Here is a 14,010-nt window from a genome sequence, read left to right on the forward strand (position 1 = left end):
TGAGAAAAGTGAAAAAGTGTCAGGTTTTTATGTAGACAATGCATTTCAAAAGAAATTAAAATCTCTGGTCAGCCAGGAACACTGACAGCTTTGGAGCACAAAAGGTAGGAGGCCAGGGAATGAAGGAGAGCCAGGCACCTGGTGGTGGGGAATGAGGGACACATCAAATATCTGAACTAATGTTATTGAGTGTCTATTCGATGCCATTTACTTTGTTTGGTGCTGGGGACACAAAGAGAAACAAGCTATGAATCCATCCATCAGGTAGGACAGAAATGTAGCTAGTTGCAAGATTTTTATCAACTCCATGACTCAAGTTTTTTCATATTTAAACATTTCCAAAATTAATGGCATCTCACAATTTTTTTGGCAGTAGTTTGTTTTTTGTTTTTGTTTTTGTTTTTTGTTTTTTGTTTTTTTTTTTTTTTTTTTTTTTTACCTCTTCTACAGTGGTACTTAAAATAATTGTGTTTGTTACAACAGAAGAAACAGAGCAAACAGATTGGGACATGTTACTATTGAACGGGAAGAACACTAGAGTTAAAATGTATTGTATAGATTATAGTGAACTACTGAAAGCTTTGGATCAGGGGAGTAACATGTGAAATCTCTGTATCCACTCTTCCTCTTGCTTGATCCTTCTCCTCTTATTCAATAACGTTTTGGAGCACATTCTATGGGTCATGTTCTCTGTTACATCCCAAGGATTCAATGGTGAAAAAGGGACATAGCCGTTAATCAACTGGGTCTAATTGACAATTATAGAATACTTCATCTAATGGTAGCAGGGTACATATTCTCCAGCTCACATGGAACATTTGCCAAGACAGACCACAGTCTGGACCATAAAACATGGTTTACCAAATTTAAAAGAATAAATATCATATAAAGTATGCTTTCAGACTACAATGGGATTGAACTAAAAATTGATAATAGAAAGATAGCCAGAAATCCTAAAGTATCTGAAGACCACATAACACACTTCTAAATAACACATAGGTCAAAGAAGATATCTCAAAAGAAATTAAAATGGAGGGGAGCCTGGGTGGCTCAGTCAGTTAAGCATCTGATTTCGGCTCAGGTCATCATCTCATGGTTTGTGAGTTTGAGCCCTGTGTAGGGCTCTGTGCTGACAGCTCAGAGCCTGGAGCCTGCTTTGGATTCCGTGTCTCTCTCTCACTCTCTGCCCCTTCCCCATTCACACTCTGTCCCTCTTGGTCTCTTAAAAATGAATAAATGTTTAAAAAAATTTTTTTTAAAGAAATTAAGGAGGTGCCTGGGGGGCTCAACTGGGTAAGTGTCCAACTCTTGATTTCCGCTCAAGTCATGACCTCACGGTTCGTAAGTTTGAGCCCCACATTGGGCTCCGTGCTGGCAGTGTGGAGCCTGCTTGGGATTCTCTATCTCTCTTTCTCTCTCTGCCCCTCCCCTGCTTGCTCTTGCTCTTTTTCTAAAATAAATAAGTCAACTTATAAAAAAAAATCTTAAAAATAAAAAAAAGAAATTAAAAGGTATTTTGAACTGAATGAAAATGAAAATATAACCTATCAAAATTTGTGGGATCCAGTGAAAGCTATGCTTAGGTAAAAAGGAGACATAGGTTCTGGCCTCATGGAACTTATTAGCTAGCTGAGGAGACTGACCAAAGACCAAGAAAGCAAAAAAAATTTTAAAAGGAGTAGAGGCACCTGGGTGGCTCAATTGGTTAAGTGTCCGACTTCAGCTCAGGTCATGATCTCACGGCTCATGGGTTCAGGTCCAGTGTCAGGCTCTGTGCGGACAGCTTGGAGCCTGGAGCCTGCTTCAGATTCTCTGTTTCCCTCTCATCTGCCCCTCCCGTGCTCATGCTCTGTCTCTCTCTCAAAAATAAGTAAACATTAAAAACATTAAAAAGGAGTAAAAAATTGTGATTATAGCTGTGTTAAATAATAAAGGATGTGCGACTACCTTTTGTTAAGGGAGTCAGAAAAGGTAGTGTTTAATTTGAAATCTCATGGTTGCCAGGAGGGAAAAGTTTTCCAGGGTAAGAGAATAGCATGTGTGAAGCAGAAAACTGCTCAGCATGTTTGTAGAAAGAAGATTAGCATGGTAGAAACCTAGCAAAGAGAAGAGATATAGAAGAAAATAAAAGATATTAGAGAAGAGGTATAATGATTTGGAAAGTTGGGATTTGATCACTGAGACTCTTAGACCTTTGGATGTGTCAAGAGAAGCCATTAAGGTGTTTTAAGCAGGAAAATTAGGAATCAATTTACATATGGGGACAAAACTTCTAGGTGAGTAGAAGAGATATTTGGGTCCTGGCTCAGGCCTGACCAAGAACTACAGCAGAGGCAGACACCTGGGCACCAAAACAGCCTGCCATTAGAATGTCTGAGGAATCTAACTTCTGAGGTAATTTGTGTTGTCAAGTGAGTTTGACTAAATATTTGAACATCAGGCTTTGGGTATGAATACAGCATATTAATTGTTAAATTCACTCTAGCAGGATGACAAGATTGTATCTGCAATTACATAGCCATGATGGGCAGTAGTACAGAAGATTCTGGCCCATTGATCTTTCCTATTTAGAACTTAAAACAGGTTTGGGCAGGAGAAAAATTTGGTACCACATTCTGCTTTAAGCTCAGCTTGACTGCACTCAACACCCCTCTGAATCTCCACTTCAACTGTTCAGGCAAGGGAAACCAGCCCAGAGGTGTCCATTTTAGTAACTCCAGCCATGGTCCTATTTCTTCAGAAAGAAAGAGACTTAATAGGGGAACACTGATTATTTCTGAGCCAGATTTTGGACTCCAGAATTGGAGAACCCTTCCATAGATTCCCAAAGAGCTGGCTGTGAAGTAAAGAGTTGCTCAGCACCCTCCGAATCAGTCTATTAATATACTGTAGGAGCACATGGTAAGAAACTAACTTGGATAGGATACCAAAGCCACAGGAAGACTAGATATGGTACTGCTCAGAGTTAGAAGCAAAACAAATCCAAGACAGCCAGTAACAGAAGTGCTAGGGACTTGTGGGAAAGCCAAGACAGTCAATAATAGAAGTGCCAAAGACTTGTGAGAAAAATGGAAATTTCATTGTAGATGACACTCAGAAAGAACCCTCAGTGATTGAACTATATTCACAGTGTTTGATTGCTTTAGTTGGGTGCTGGGTCAAAGATGTGTCATATATCTCTTAAATATTTCATAGTATTTTTTTTTCTTTAAAAAGTGGGAACTCACTCCTAGCAATGACAGAGCTAAGTAATTAATTACTTGATAGGGTACAGGGTGATCTTGGGAAATCAGAGACAGACCAGACAGTGGAACTCCTCTGGTTTCTCAAAGGGTTAGATATGGTTGGCACCTATGCCCTCTTGCCCTCTCAGAGAGATAAAGCAGAGACACCTGAGAATTGGATGAATAAGAGTAGGTTAGGAGAAGTAGGGGCTAGGGAGATTCAGGTGGCTAGAATAGCATGTAGTAAGGTCGTGAGGCTGGAAGAAGAACAGTGCACTAGAAAAACTAGAAGGCTAGTGTAGCTGAAGTGCAGAGGGGAAGGTGGGAAATGAGGCTCTTGAGGTATGGGTGGAGGAAAGGACAACAGACTTTAGGGAGTCTCATCTAAAAGGGCTAAAAAGAAACAGGGAAAGGCCCTAGCCACACACAGAGCAGCCATTCTCTGGCTTTCCTCCTTAATGTGGGCTATGTCCTAGTTTGACTGGATGAGTTAATGTGGGGTGGTTCATGAGAGAAGGGCCCTGAGAATAGGTGACATTACTGGAGATTCAAATTGGAAGGCAGACCTCTATTTGTAGTCTCACCTGGTGCAGGTAAAGTTCCTCTGAGGCTTACTACCCTCAGAAAATAATGGGTCTGGGCCTAATGGCCTACATGAGATGGAGCCAATGCCAAGAAGGACTATTTCCAAGGGAATTGTCTCTAGGAAGTGGGTCTGCTAGAGTGAGAAATTCACCTTTGCCTACATTCACCTGCCTGCCTTGGGAGTTCAGGACTCTTGTCCTCCACAAGCAGGTGTCAATTTTTTAAAAGAGTTCCTGTCCAGGGCAAGATGCTTCAGAATAGAAACTTGAGTTCCATCCTCTTGGAGGAAGTTAGAAGGGGTGGGATTTTTCTCTCTGAATATGCAGATTTACTGATGGAAGATAGTAAAAGAAAAGTAATTAAAGTATTAACTTGTGTGTTTTTCTCCCCATATTGTTTAGTCCTCTATCTCAAGTAGATAACTGAGATAGTTTAATTTCCCTGTTGCAGGGTCATTCGTATACCCTAAGGCAGAACTTGCTTGAAAGCAACATCTAAGTTGATAAAATCTGAACATTTTGGTGAATCAGCTGGGGGCAGAGGAAAGGGAAAATAGCAAGAGAGATTTTTAAATTCCCAGCCTAGGTTAAGCTGAAGGTATGTACATTCCAAAGATAGAAGGAACACATGTACCACTAGCTGACAGTGTTCCTGCAGAGATCTCAAGATCTCAGATCCTTTAGGAAGGATAGACCCTAGGGCCGAAGCTCTCTCTGAACTGCCTGGAGGCAGCAGATCCCCTGGACTGGAAGGTGAGGGAGCATCTCCATGATAACCAGTAGGAACCTAAGACTGGGCTGCTTATGACCCTGGGATATTTTGACAGTGCTTAAGACCTTGGGACAATGGTTGTGCTCTGGGGAAGTGTGGAATGAAGGCAGTAATACTTGAGATCAGATATCCCAACAATCTGTTGGGACGGAATCTTAGAATAGAATTTGTTACCTTAAATAAAATTTTAAAATGTGTTGCTTTTTGCACACTTGAGTGAGAGGCTAAGATTCTAATCCATTTTGTCCATTTCGCCTGCTTTGTGGAATGCCTTATAAGGAGGCAAGCATGGAAATGAGGGGAATTTGGAGGCTGTTGTAGTATCTAGGCAAGAAATAGTGTGGCCCTGGATTAGGGTAATGGGATTGGACGTTAGGAAAAGTGGAAAGGTAACAAGTGGTGTCAAGTTTTTTTGGTACCTGTGATGGATAGACTCCTAAGGTGGCCCCCAGACCCCTGCCTCCTGGTAGCCATGTCCCTGTGTGACCCCTGACCTGAGAGTATGAGCAAGACCTGCCACTTGCTTCTAACTAAAAGTTGATGGGATGTAAATGGTTATGTGATTGTGTTATTTAAGAGTGTAAAGCTCACTTTGACTCAGTTGCTCCCTCCTTAGCTGGCTTTGAGAAGGCAGACAGACATGCTGGGGGACCCCACACGGTAAAGAACTGCAGGTAGACTCTGGGAGATGAGGGCAGACTTCAGTCAACAGCTCCAAGAAACTGATGTGCTCAGTCCTATAAACTAATGGAACTGAATTCTACCAACAATGAAGTGAGCTTGAAAGGGGATCCTTCCTTAGTCAAGCCTTGGATGAGACCACAGTCTTGGAAGTCGTCTTAATCGCTGCCTGTGAGACCCCCAGCAAAGGACTCAGATAGGTTGCACCTGTACTCCAGACCCACAGAAACAGTGAGGCAATAAATGTGTGTTGTTTCCGGGGGCTAAAGTTGTTACATAGCATAGTAGAGCATAATAGCATGTTCTTAAGGGCACCCATCTCTTCCCACTCACAGGCATAATAAAGTCCTATATAAGAAATCATTATGTCTATTGGCACACTTTCTCAACTTGTTTTTCTGGCTGAATCTAGTTATAGCCTCTCTGCTTGAGAGCCAGTGTTTGGATTTCTGCTGGTTCTAGTTGAAATGGTACCTTCTCTTCACTTTATTTAGGTTTCTGACCCCAACTTTTCACTGGACAATCTTTCTGATTCTGCTTCCCTCCTCATCCACTCCCTGTACCTGTCCTCCTCTCCTCTCCCCCATCATAGTAGTTGTTCTCGTAATCCCTTTCTTGACAACTCTGGCTTCCTGGTTTAGATTTCTGGGCCCCATGCTTGTCTAGGATAGTGGTTTATACAGATGACAGTATAGGAACCAGATTGAAGAAGAGGAAGTTAGAAGTTAAAGCACTAGTTAAGAGGATATTTACAAAAGCACAGGTGGGAGGACTGGAGGCAACAGGAATGAAGAGGAAGAGAAAGATTCAAGACACCTTTTAGAAGTAATATTGACAGGCCCTGGTAAGGTTGAGGGGTAAATGGACAAAGGCCCTAGATGATAATGTATGAATGGCTCATAGGTTGGGTGACTAGACTGAGGGTAAGATCATAACCACACTTGGAAGCATCCACCCCTCACTGATCCCTTTTAAACTAAGATGTTACATAAGTAACCCTACGCTAGGAGAGATTTGAAAAGCACAGAATCTGAAATAGGCTCCAGGCTCTGAGCTGTCAGCACAGAACCTGATGCAGGGCTCGAACCCGTGAACCGTGAGATCATGACCTGAGCCAAAGTCGGACGCTTAACCAACTGAGCCACCCAGGTGCCCCTCACTGATCCCTTTTAAACTAAGATGTTACATAAATAAACCTACACTAGGAGAGATGTAAAAAGCAGAAGCACATAATCTCTAGAATTCATCCGGGGCCCACCACTAACCTGGCTCCTCTCACTTCCTAGCCATATATCCCACAAGTTACTTACCTTACAGAGCCTCAGTTTTATTGATGGGAATGAAAATGGAACATACCCTAGAGTGTTGTTGTTAGAATTAAATAACACACTTCATAGCGCTTAACACACAGGAAATGTTCAAAATATGCCAGTTTTTATTACTGAGATGTGCTCCTTTTCAACACTCATGCTTTTACCAGGTTCAGATTTCCTACTGCTTTGCGATCTCCTTTCTGAACTATATGTTTCATCTCCTAGTTTTCACAGAGCTCCTAGTTTTGACTTTTTCTTGCTTTGACTTTGGTAGTCATCTAGGTATAGGACATGACTGCCAGTACCTGGTAATAGATAAGGAACCCCTCTGCCCCTTTCTTCACCTTGTGTTTCAGCTGGGTCCATGGGACTAAAGGGCCAGGCCTGCTTTTCTTCTCGATCTGCCCACAGTCTGTACAGGACTCTTGCAAAGCTTTTGCATGACTCTCAATTTTAAATACATTTGAGTACATACTTTCTCCTGGAAAATGGAGTAAAATGAATTTTAAAAATTTGTGACCCCTTCAAGATCCTTAATGAAGTTTTAGAAATGCAGCTTATTTTTTTTTAATGTTTATTTATTTATTTTGAGAGTAAGAGAGGGGCAGAGAAAGAGAGACAGTGAGAGAATCGCAAGCAGGTGCTGCACTGCCAGCACAGAGCCCGACATGGGGCTCGATCCCACGAACTGTAAGATCATGACCTAAGCTGAAATCAAGAGTCAGACACTTAACTGAGTTACCCAGGTGCCCTGTTTGTTGTTTTGAGATTTTTATCACTTCAGAAATTGACTGCACCCGTGATGATGAATGGAGAACAACAGGATTGGATTGGGGTATGGATTCTGCATGGTTGGATAGGTCCACTCAAGGGTCAAGTGGCTCCTTCTCTGGCATTAGTTCATTATAATTCTAATTCACACCTCAGTGAAATTACCAACTATTCAAGTTCTAGACATTCAAGTCACCCCCAAATAGTCAAAACTTTTAATATTAAATCCATAGCTAATGAAAGTCTATATGCTCAGTTTTTTGGTGATGTCATGGAAGGCAACGATATCATCACAAAATATTAGAATATTGTGCTGAATGCACACAGTGTTTATAAAAAGGTGGATGTCAATACTCAGAACTCATCCCTTATTTATTTATAATTTTTTTAAGTTTATTTATTTATTCTTAAGAGACAGAGACAGAGAGAACAAGCAGGGGAGGGGCAGAGAGAGAGGGAGAGAGAGAATCCCAAGCAGGCTCCTCACTGTCAGCACAGAGCCCAATGCTCCATGAGACAGTGAGATAGTGACCTGAGGTGAAACCAAGAGTTGGACTCTTAACTGACTGAATCACCCAGGTGCCCCCATCCCTAATTTAAACCATTTTTGAGAGTGATTATTTCATATGCTGTATTTCTTTTTTTATGTTTATTTATTTATTTTTGAGAGAGAGAGAGGACGAGCAGGGGAGGGGCAGAGAGAGAGGGAGACTCAGAATCTGAAGCAGGCTCCATGCTGTCAGCGCAGAGCCCGACATGGGGCTCGAACTCACAAACTGTGAGATCATGGCCTGAGCTGAAATCAGATGCTTAATTGATTGAGCCACCCAGGTGCCCCTCATATGCCATATTTCTAAATGCTGATCTGATCTGGTCTTGTAGTATCTGAAAAGACAGATTCTGGGGCAGGTTTTCAGTCATTCAAACTTACAGTATATCCGATCTTTGAGGAAGCTTAAAGGCAAGTAATACGTGTTATTGGTAGGAAAAGTTTTGATTCCCTTTTTTCCCCCTCTCTCTGTCACATATACACACTCCAAAACTTACAAAGCCTGTGCCATGGAGCCATAGGCTCTCCTCCCTTCCTGGGGTCACAGTACTTTTCCTTTGGCTGCTTCCCATTGCCAGGGAAATTTCCGGGGCTCTCCAGAGTACACAGCAAGCAATTGTAAAGACTGGGTGATTGTGCTGTCCCAGCTTTATCAATGAATCTTTGAAAAAATGGAGTTGTTCTTAGACGATGCTTATCTGAAATTGAGTGACATTATCAAAATTACTTACATCAAGTTGGTTGATTAGAAATGTAGTTCAGGTTTAGGCTTCATTGGAATTTGGATTAATCAACTTCAAACAATGTATGGGAAGCAAAGAAAAAAAAAAAAAATCTCACGTTTCCCACGGGACACAAAAGACACTACGCTACCTTCCTTCAAGTGAGTAGTGGAGTTAGTGGGTTATAAAATTGAGACTATGATTTGTTTGCTGTCTTAAAATTGCATGCAGCTGATACCCAATTCAACCAACCTTAATCCAAAACGGCTGCTTTATTGGAAAGATGTGGGATGGCCCACAAAACTGAAGAACTAGCCTCAGGAAGGAGGTAGTTTCATGCCGAGAGGGTGAAATCAGAAAATCTGCACAACAAAGGAATCTCTCAAACTCTGCCTCTAATTTCTTCTTTCCCTCTTTTGTGTGGGTTTCATATTCATAGGCAATGCCCCACAGTGGGAATTTGGCCAGGAACTCTAAGGCCATATTCTTACAGCATTGGGCTCACAAAGAAAAAGGGAAAAAAAGAGGCTTCTCGGCTAGCATCAGCCAGAATAATGCTGGGCAAAGCCTCTGAATGTCCTGGCTTTTGTCATGTGCCAATCCTTGTGAGACAGGGAAACTGTAGGACTCCATGAAGAACTGCTGTTTTTGCTCCTTTTCCTGCTTTTCTTCCTGCACCCCCACCTTACACATGCCTTATAGTAAGTACAGTGTATCTCCTCCTTGTAAGGGTCAAGGAGTTAATGATTTTTTTTTTTTTTTTTTGGAGTCTTCCAGCACAATAGATAGCATCTAAGGAGTGACTAGGTGAGGTCATCATTTATGTTTTCCAGACACCTTGACGCCAAGACCCTTGGCTCCAGGGGGTAAATGATTCATGTAGGACACTTGAGCACTTGCAACCTTGTTTTGACCAGTTCCTAGGTGCCTGAGAGGACACCTACACCAGACCACAATTCTCAATAAAAACCCTAGACCTCAAGCAAAGACGAGACTCACTCTTCTTTCCTTTCTGAATCTTCAAAATGCTCTGTCTATATCTATACCCTCTCCATATCCTCAGTAAACTCTGCTCTCACTTCCTCCTGGCTTGCATTTGATTTCTATTCTGCGTGAAGACAAGGACTCTGTTGGCCCGTCCTGTGGGATGCCCTCTGGGTTCTCAGACCCAGCCAGCCTCGGTCACTTGGACCAGTCACTGTGGCCAGAGAATGGGGTTGCTATGTTCATCCTAGACTAAGACTGAGTCATGTGACTATGAATTTACCAGAAGGAGGAAAAGAATGGGTGCTGAACAGACAAAAGTGGGAAAGAAAAGCCCCTAGAGACATTTCAAAGGTAGCAAAGTGTAACACTTGATGCTTGGCAAAGTGTTTGTCACAGAGGCAAACATACATCACACTTCCAAGTGCTCCATGCCTCTTATAAGTTAGATTTACAATCAATTTTACAATAATTATTTTTTGTCCATAAAATATTCGAAATTACTTGAGGCTTCCTCATAATTATTTTTTTATTTGCTCAGCTTCAATACAGTTTAATATTTGTGGTGAATATTGTGATTGGCTTACTCAGTACATCTTCCAACCTTGTTTCAGAATTCCTCACTCCATTGCAGTCTGGAAAGCAAATACTTCTTTGCCCAGATCTTCTTGCTCCAGAGCTCTGGGTGTGCATTAGGCTCTGCCAAACAGAAGCACTGGCAGGACAGTAGAATTTGAAACTGAGTTTTAAGTGGAAAGAGAGGCCAGGCTTGAGAGGTTGATTTTGCTGGGCAGACTGTAACATCATGACATGATTCTGAAGCCAGCGGCTGGGCTAACAACTGCCCAGTTTAGCAGATGGCTTCTAAGTTGTGACAAGAGAACGTTTCAATGGTGGCCAGGTTCTACATTGTGGTTTTGGAATTTGTTCTTGGAAGCTCCTCCTAGTGTGTGTTCTTTAAGCCTTCCCACTGATTAGGTGCCTCATGTAAAAGCCTGCAACAAATCCTTTTTAAATTAAATACCTTGAATGGATTCTCTTCTCTGTGACTGAACCCTGACTGATACAACATACAAATTAGTCTTTAAAATGTCACTGGTCATTTTGGTTATTTTTCCTTTCTGCCTTTTTAATTATGTGCATACAAAACACAAAATGAGGTTGGCATTATTTGTTGCTTTCAATGAACAGGTGAATTGGGAAGTGATCACAGTCCCTAATGAGACAAGGTTTCCTAGATTCCTAGGGAACACCTGCTATTATTCAAAATGCCTGGTGGGAGATCTTCCATTTGCCTCTCCTGATCCACAAAGCATGCATGAGTTTACTGGACAGAAGTTCTCATGTGAGCAAACTGGATCACTCACTGACACCTGGAGGCCTTGGAGGCTATAGCTATCTGCTCACATTGCCACCACAGCTGCAGATGAAAAACATCACCTGATCCCAAAGCCCATTTCTGGTTGAATTGTAATGAAAAAACTTCCCTTGATCTCACCTTGTTTGGGGCTTGGGACAGGATATTAATTTTGTATCACAAAATACCCTTGACTGGAGAGACTATGCAGAACCAAATCTATTTTGTTATTTTTCTAAAGGAAGAAAAAATTGAAAAACAAAGGTTGAGAAATTCTGTTTGAGTGTGGTACCCCAAATTCTCAAAGGGAAAGAGACTAAACCGAGAGGAGAAAGCCTTAGTAAAAAAAAAAAAAAAAAAAAAAAAAAAAAAAAAAAGGTCTCAGAGGGATTGCCTTCCTCTTTCTTTCTTTCTTTCTTCCTTCCTTTCTTTTTCTTTCTTTCTTTCCTTCGACATTTCTTCCAGTCTTAATATTCTAAGGGGAGCGTAGAAAATGGTCATTTGAGGGGCGCCTGGGTGGCGCAGTCGGTTAAGCGTCCGACTTCAGCCAGGTCACGATCTCGCGGTCCGTGAGTTCGAGCCCCGCGTCAGGCTCTGGGCTGATGGCTCGGAGCCTGGAGCCTGTTTCCGATTCTGTGTCTCCCTCTCTCTCTGCCCCTCCCCCGTTCATGCTCTGTCTCTCTCTGTCCCAAAAATAAATAAATAAACGTGGAAAAAAAAATTTAAAAAGCTTAATATTCAGGAAAAGAAAAATATTAAAAAAAAAGAAAATGGTCGTTTGATTTGAAAAAGCAGAGGAAGGGTTTTAATACGGGGAGCAGCAAATGGACGGGCGGGGGGGGGGGGTCCGAGTAGCCCCCTTGATAGTGGTGGGGAAGTTCCAGGGAGGTATCTAACCCCTTCTTCCTCTGAGGCATCTCCTAGCATAACTCCTGTCCATTAAAAGCCCAGAAGTTTCAGCATTTCACACAACAAAGAATTATTCTGGGTTCGTTTTTTCTTTCGGAGGCGGGCCAAGAGCTCGCAGTCCATTTGCAGAGACGAGATGATGGACACCAGTTGAGTCCAACCGGCGTCGAGCCCGTCCAGGCTCCGTAGAGAAGCAAGCTCGAAGCCTGCCCGGGTCACCTACGGCCGCACCAACCCTTTTTTAATGCGCTCAACCCTGGGAGCGCCAAAGCCTAACCACTGTTGGGGGGGGGGGGGAGGTTCAAAAACACACTCAGAGAAAATGATCTGCATTCATAAAGGGGTGCTCCTTCCCGCCCGATCTGCCCTGCGTTGCACCTCCTCTGTTTCCCTTACGTGCAGCACTCTTGCGAATTCCCGGCAGGGTTACGGCGGTCCCTCCGCACAGGTTTCCCTCGTCGCAACTCCCGCCTCAGCCGAGGGCTCTCCCGCGCCTGCCGGGAGAGCGCAGGCAGCTGCGCACCTCGCGCCCGCCTGCCTCTGCCCCGGCCCCGCTTTCACTTTCTGTTCCGGGGAAGGCGAGGCAGGCGGCAGCGGCGCCAGGGTGAGTCGGCTCTGTTGCGGACCACCAGGTACAGCGCGCCCGTCCCCAGGACACCCCTCGGGGAGCGGGCTGCGGGGCTACAGAAGAGCAACCTCCGCGCGCCCGCCGGGGAGGCCCGAGGGCGCGGGGCGGAGGGCAGCGAGGCGCGTGGGAACGCGGGGCCGGGGGTTGTTGCGGGGCCCGGGCCCGAGTCCGCGGGGAGGGCGGCGGGCTCCGCGGCCTGCGGGTCCCGCTCGGGTCCTTCTGGGCCAGGAGAAGGCAGGGGGCGCAGGGCCGGTACTCCTACTCCGCGCGCTCTCGGCCCCCCTCTTCCTGGAAGGCGGGAGCCTCGTCGGTGCTCCGCCTCGCGGCTGGGTTCCTGCCAAACTCCAAGTCCACCCGGCTCCCAAGTAGGGCCAAGTGGAGGGGAGGGGCGGGGTGGACGCGGGTTTGGCCGAGAGGGGTCCCCTGGGGGTAGTTACCGGAGAAAAGAACGTGGCTTTGGGTTAACTGCTGGGTTGGGTGTGTTGAAGGATCAGAGTGCATAAATGTCAAGAACAGTTTTTTTCCCTGCTTGTCTTGTACTGGCTCCCAGCCACTGTCTTCCCTTCACTCTGGCTCTAGCCGAGTTGTATTCAGATAAAGCTGTCCTGTTTGAGCAAATTAAAGTTGCCTGTCTGGGTGCCTCACTCGCCAGGTGGGCCTGCACGTTAATTTCACGGAAGGAGATGAAAAGACACTTCCTTAGCGTTTTCTGGAAGGTTCTTTGTGTAGGCCAGGTTCAGAAGGAAATGCTCAGTTTTCTGGTGAATGCCCAGAGAATTTGCTCTCAACTCAGGATGTGGTCAACAATCAAAAACAAGAACAAAAACGTTAAAAAAAAAAAAAAAAATGGCCAGTGTTGTTTCTTTTCCCAAAGATTTGGAATTGTACGGATACACAGCACATTTTCAGGTGGGCCTAAACAGAAAAATTTTAATTGGTTAAAAAAAAAATTCAAGTTAATTCAGCATTTTTATTGTTACCAGCAGTGACCAACTGTTATCAATGCTTGTTAATTTAATTGTTCAGGACATTTTGGAAGAAAGTCCCATTGCCTCTTGATGATAGATTTCACATTGAGTGGTGTTCAATAAAGGGAAGGGTGTAGTCACCCAGGATCAGTTGTCCCTGACTTCTTTGTGAGTGGGAAAAGTCCTGATCAGCAAAGGGAACCTAAATAAGGTTTCTTTCTTTTCTTTTTTCTTTTCTTTTCTTTTCTTTTCTTTTCTTTTCTTTTCTTTTCTTTTCTTTTCTTTTCTTTTCCTTTCTTTTCTTTTCTTCCCTCTAAATAAGGTTTCTAAAGTAACTTCCTGGCAGTGAAGTAATGTTAGATACTCTGTTACTGTTGCACTTTCATCTACAGCATTGGCTGTTGACACATGCTTTATTTAGTAAGATCAGATGCCAAAGGAAGATACTTTTTAAAACTTTAAAGAAATGCAGTAAAGTACAGGAAAGTCCTTGAAAACTTTTATCTCTGGGCTCTAAACCTGTGTGTTCATCTACCTGCTTGATATT

At 43.5% G+C, this 14,010-nt stretch overlaps 1 protein-coding gene across 5 annotated transcripts in view; it reads left to right on the forward strand.

Moving 5' to 3' along the window:
- ERAP1 (endoplasmic reticulum aminopeptidase 1) overlaps nt 1-14,010 on the forward strand; it is a 105,872-nt gene that overhangs the window by 40,070 nt on the left and 51,792 nt on the right. The window contains exon 1 of one of the 5 annotated variants that reach the window (XM_025923592.2): nt 12,208-12,499. The exons of 1 other annotated variant lie outside the window; for it this stretch is intronic. The gene's annotated coding sequence lies outside the window, so the exon portion shown is untranslated. Of the gene's footprint in view, nt 1-12,207; nt 12,500-14,010 lie in introns of those variants that run through there. 3 more of the 5 variants (XM_086693468.1, XM_086693419.1, XM_086693303.1) reach the window with 3 other exon arrangements.

The sequence above is a fragment of the Puma concolor genome, chromosome A1 (genome assembly GCF_028749965.1).
Source record: "Puma concolor isolate L17-30 chromosome A1, mPumCon1.1.hap2, whole genome shotgun sequence".
NCBI lineage: Eukaryota > Metazoa > Chordata > Mammalia > Carnivora > Felidae > Puma > Puma concolor.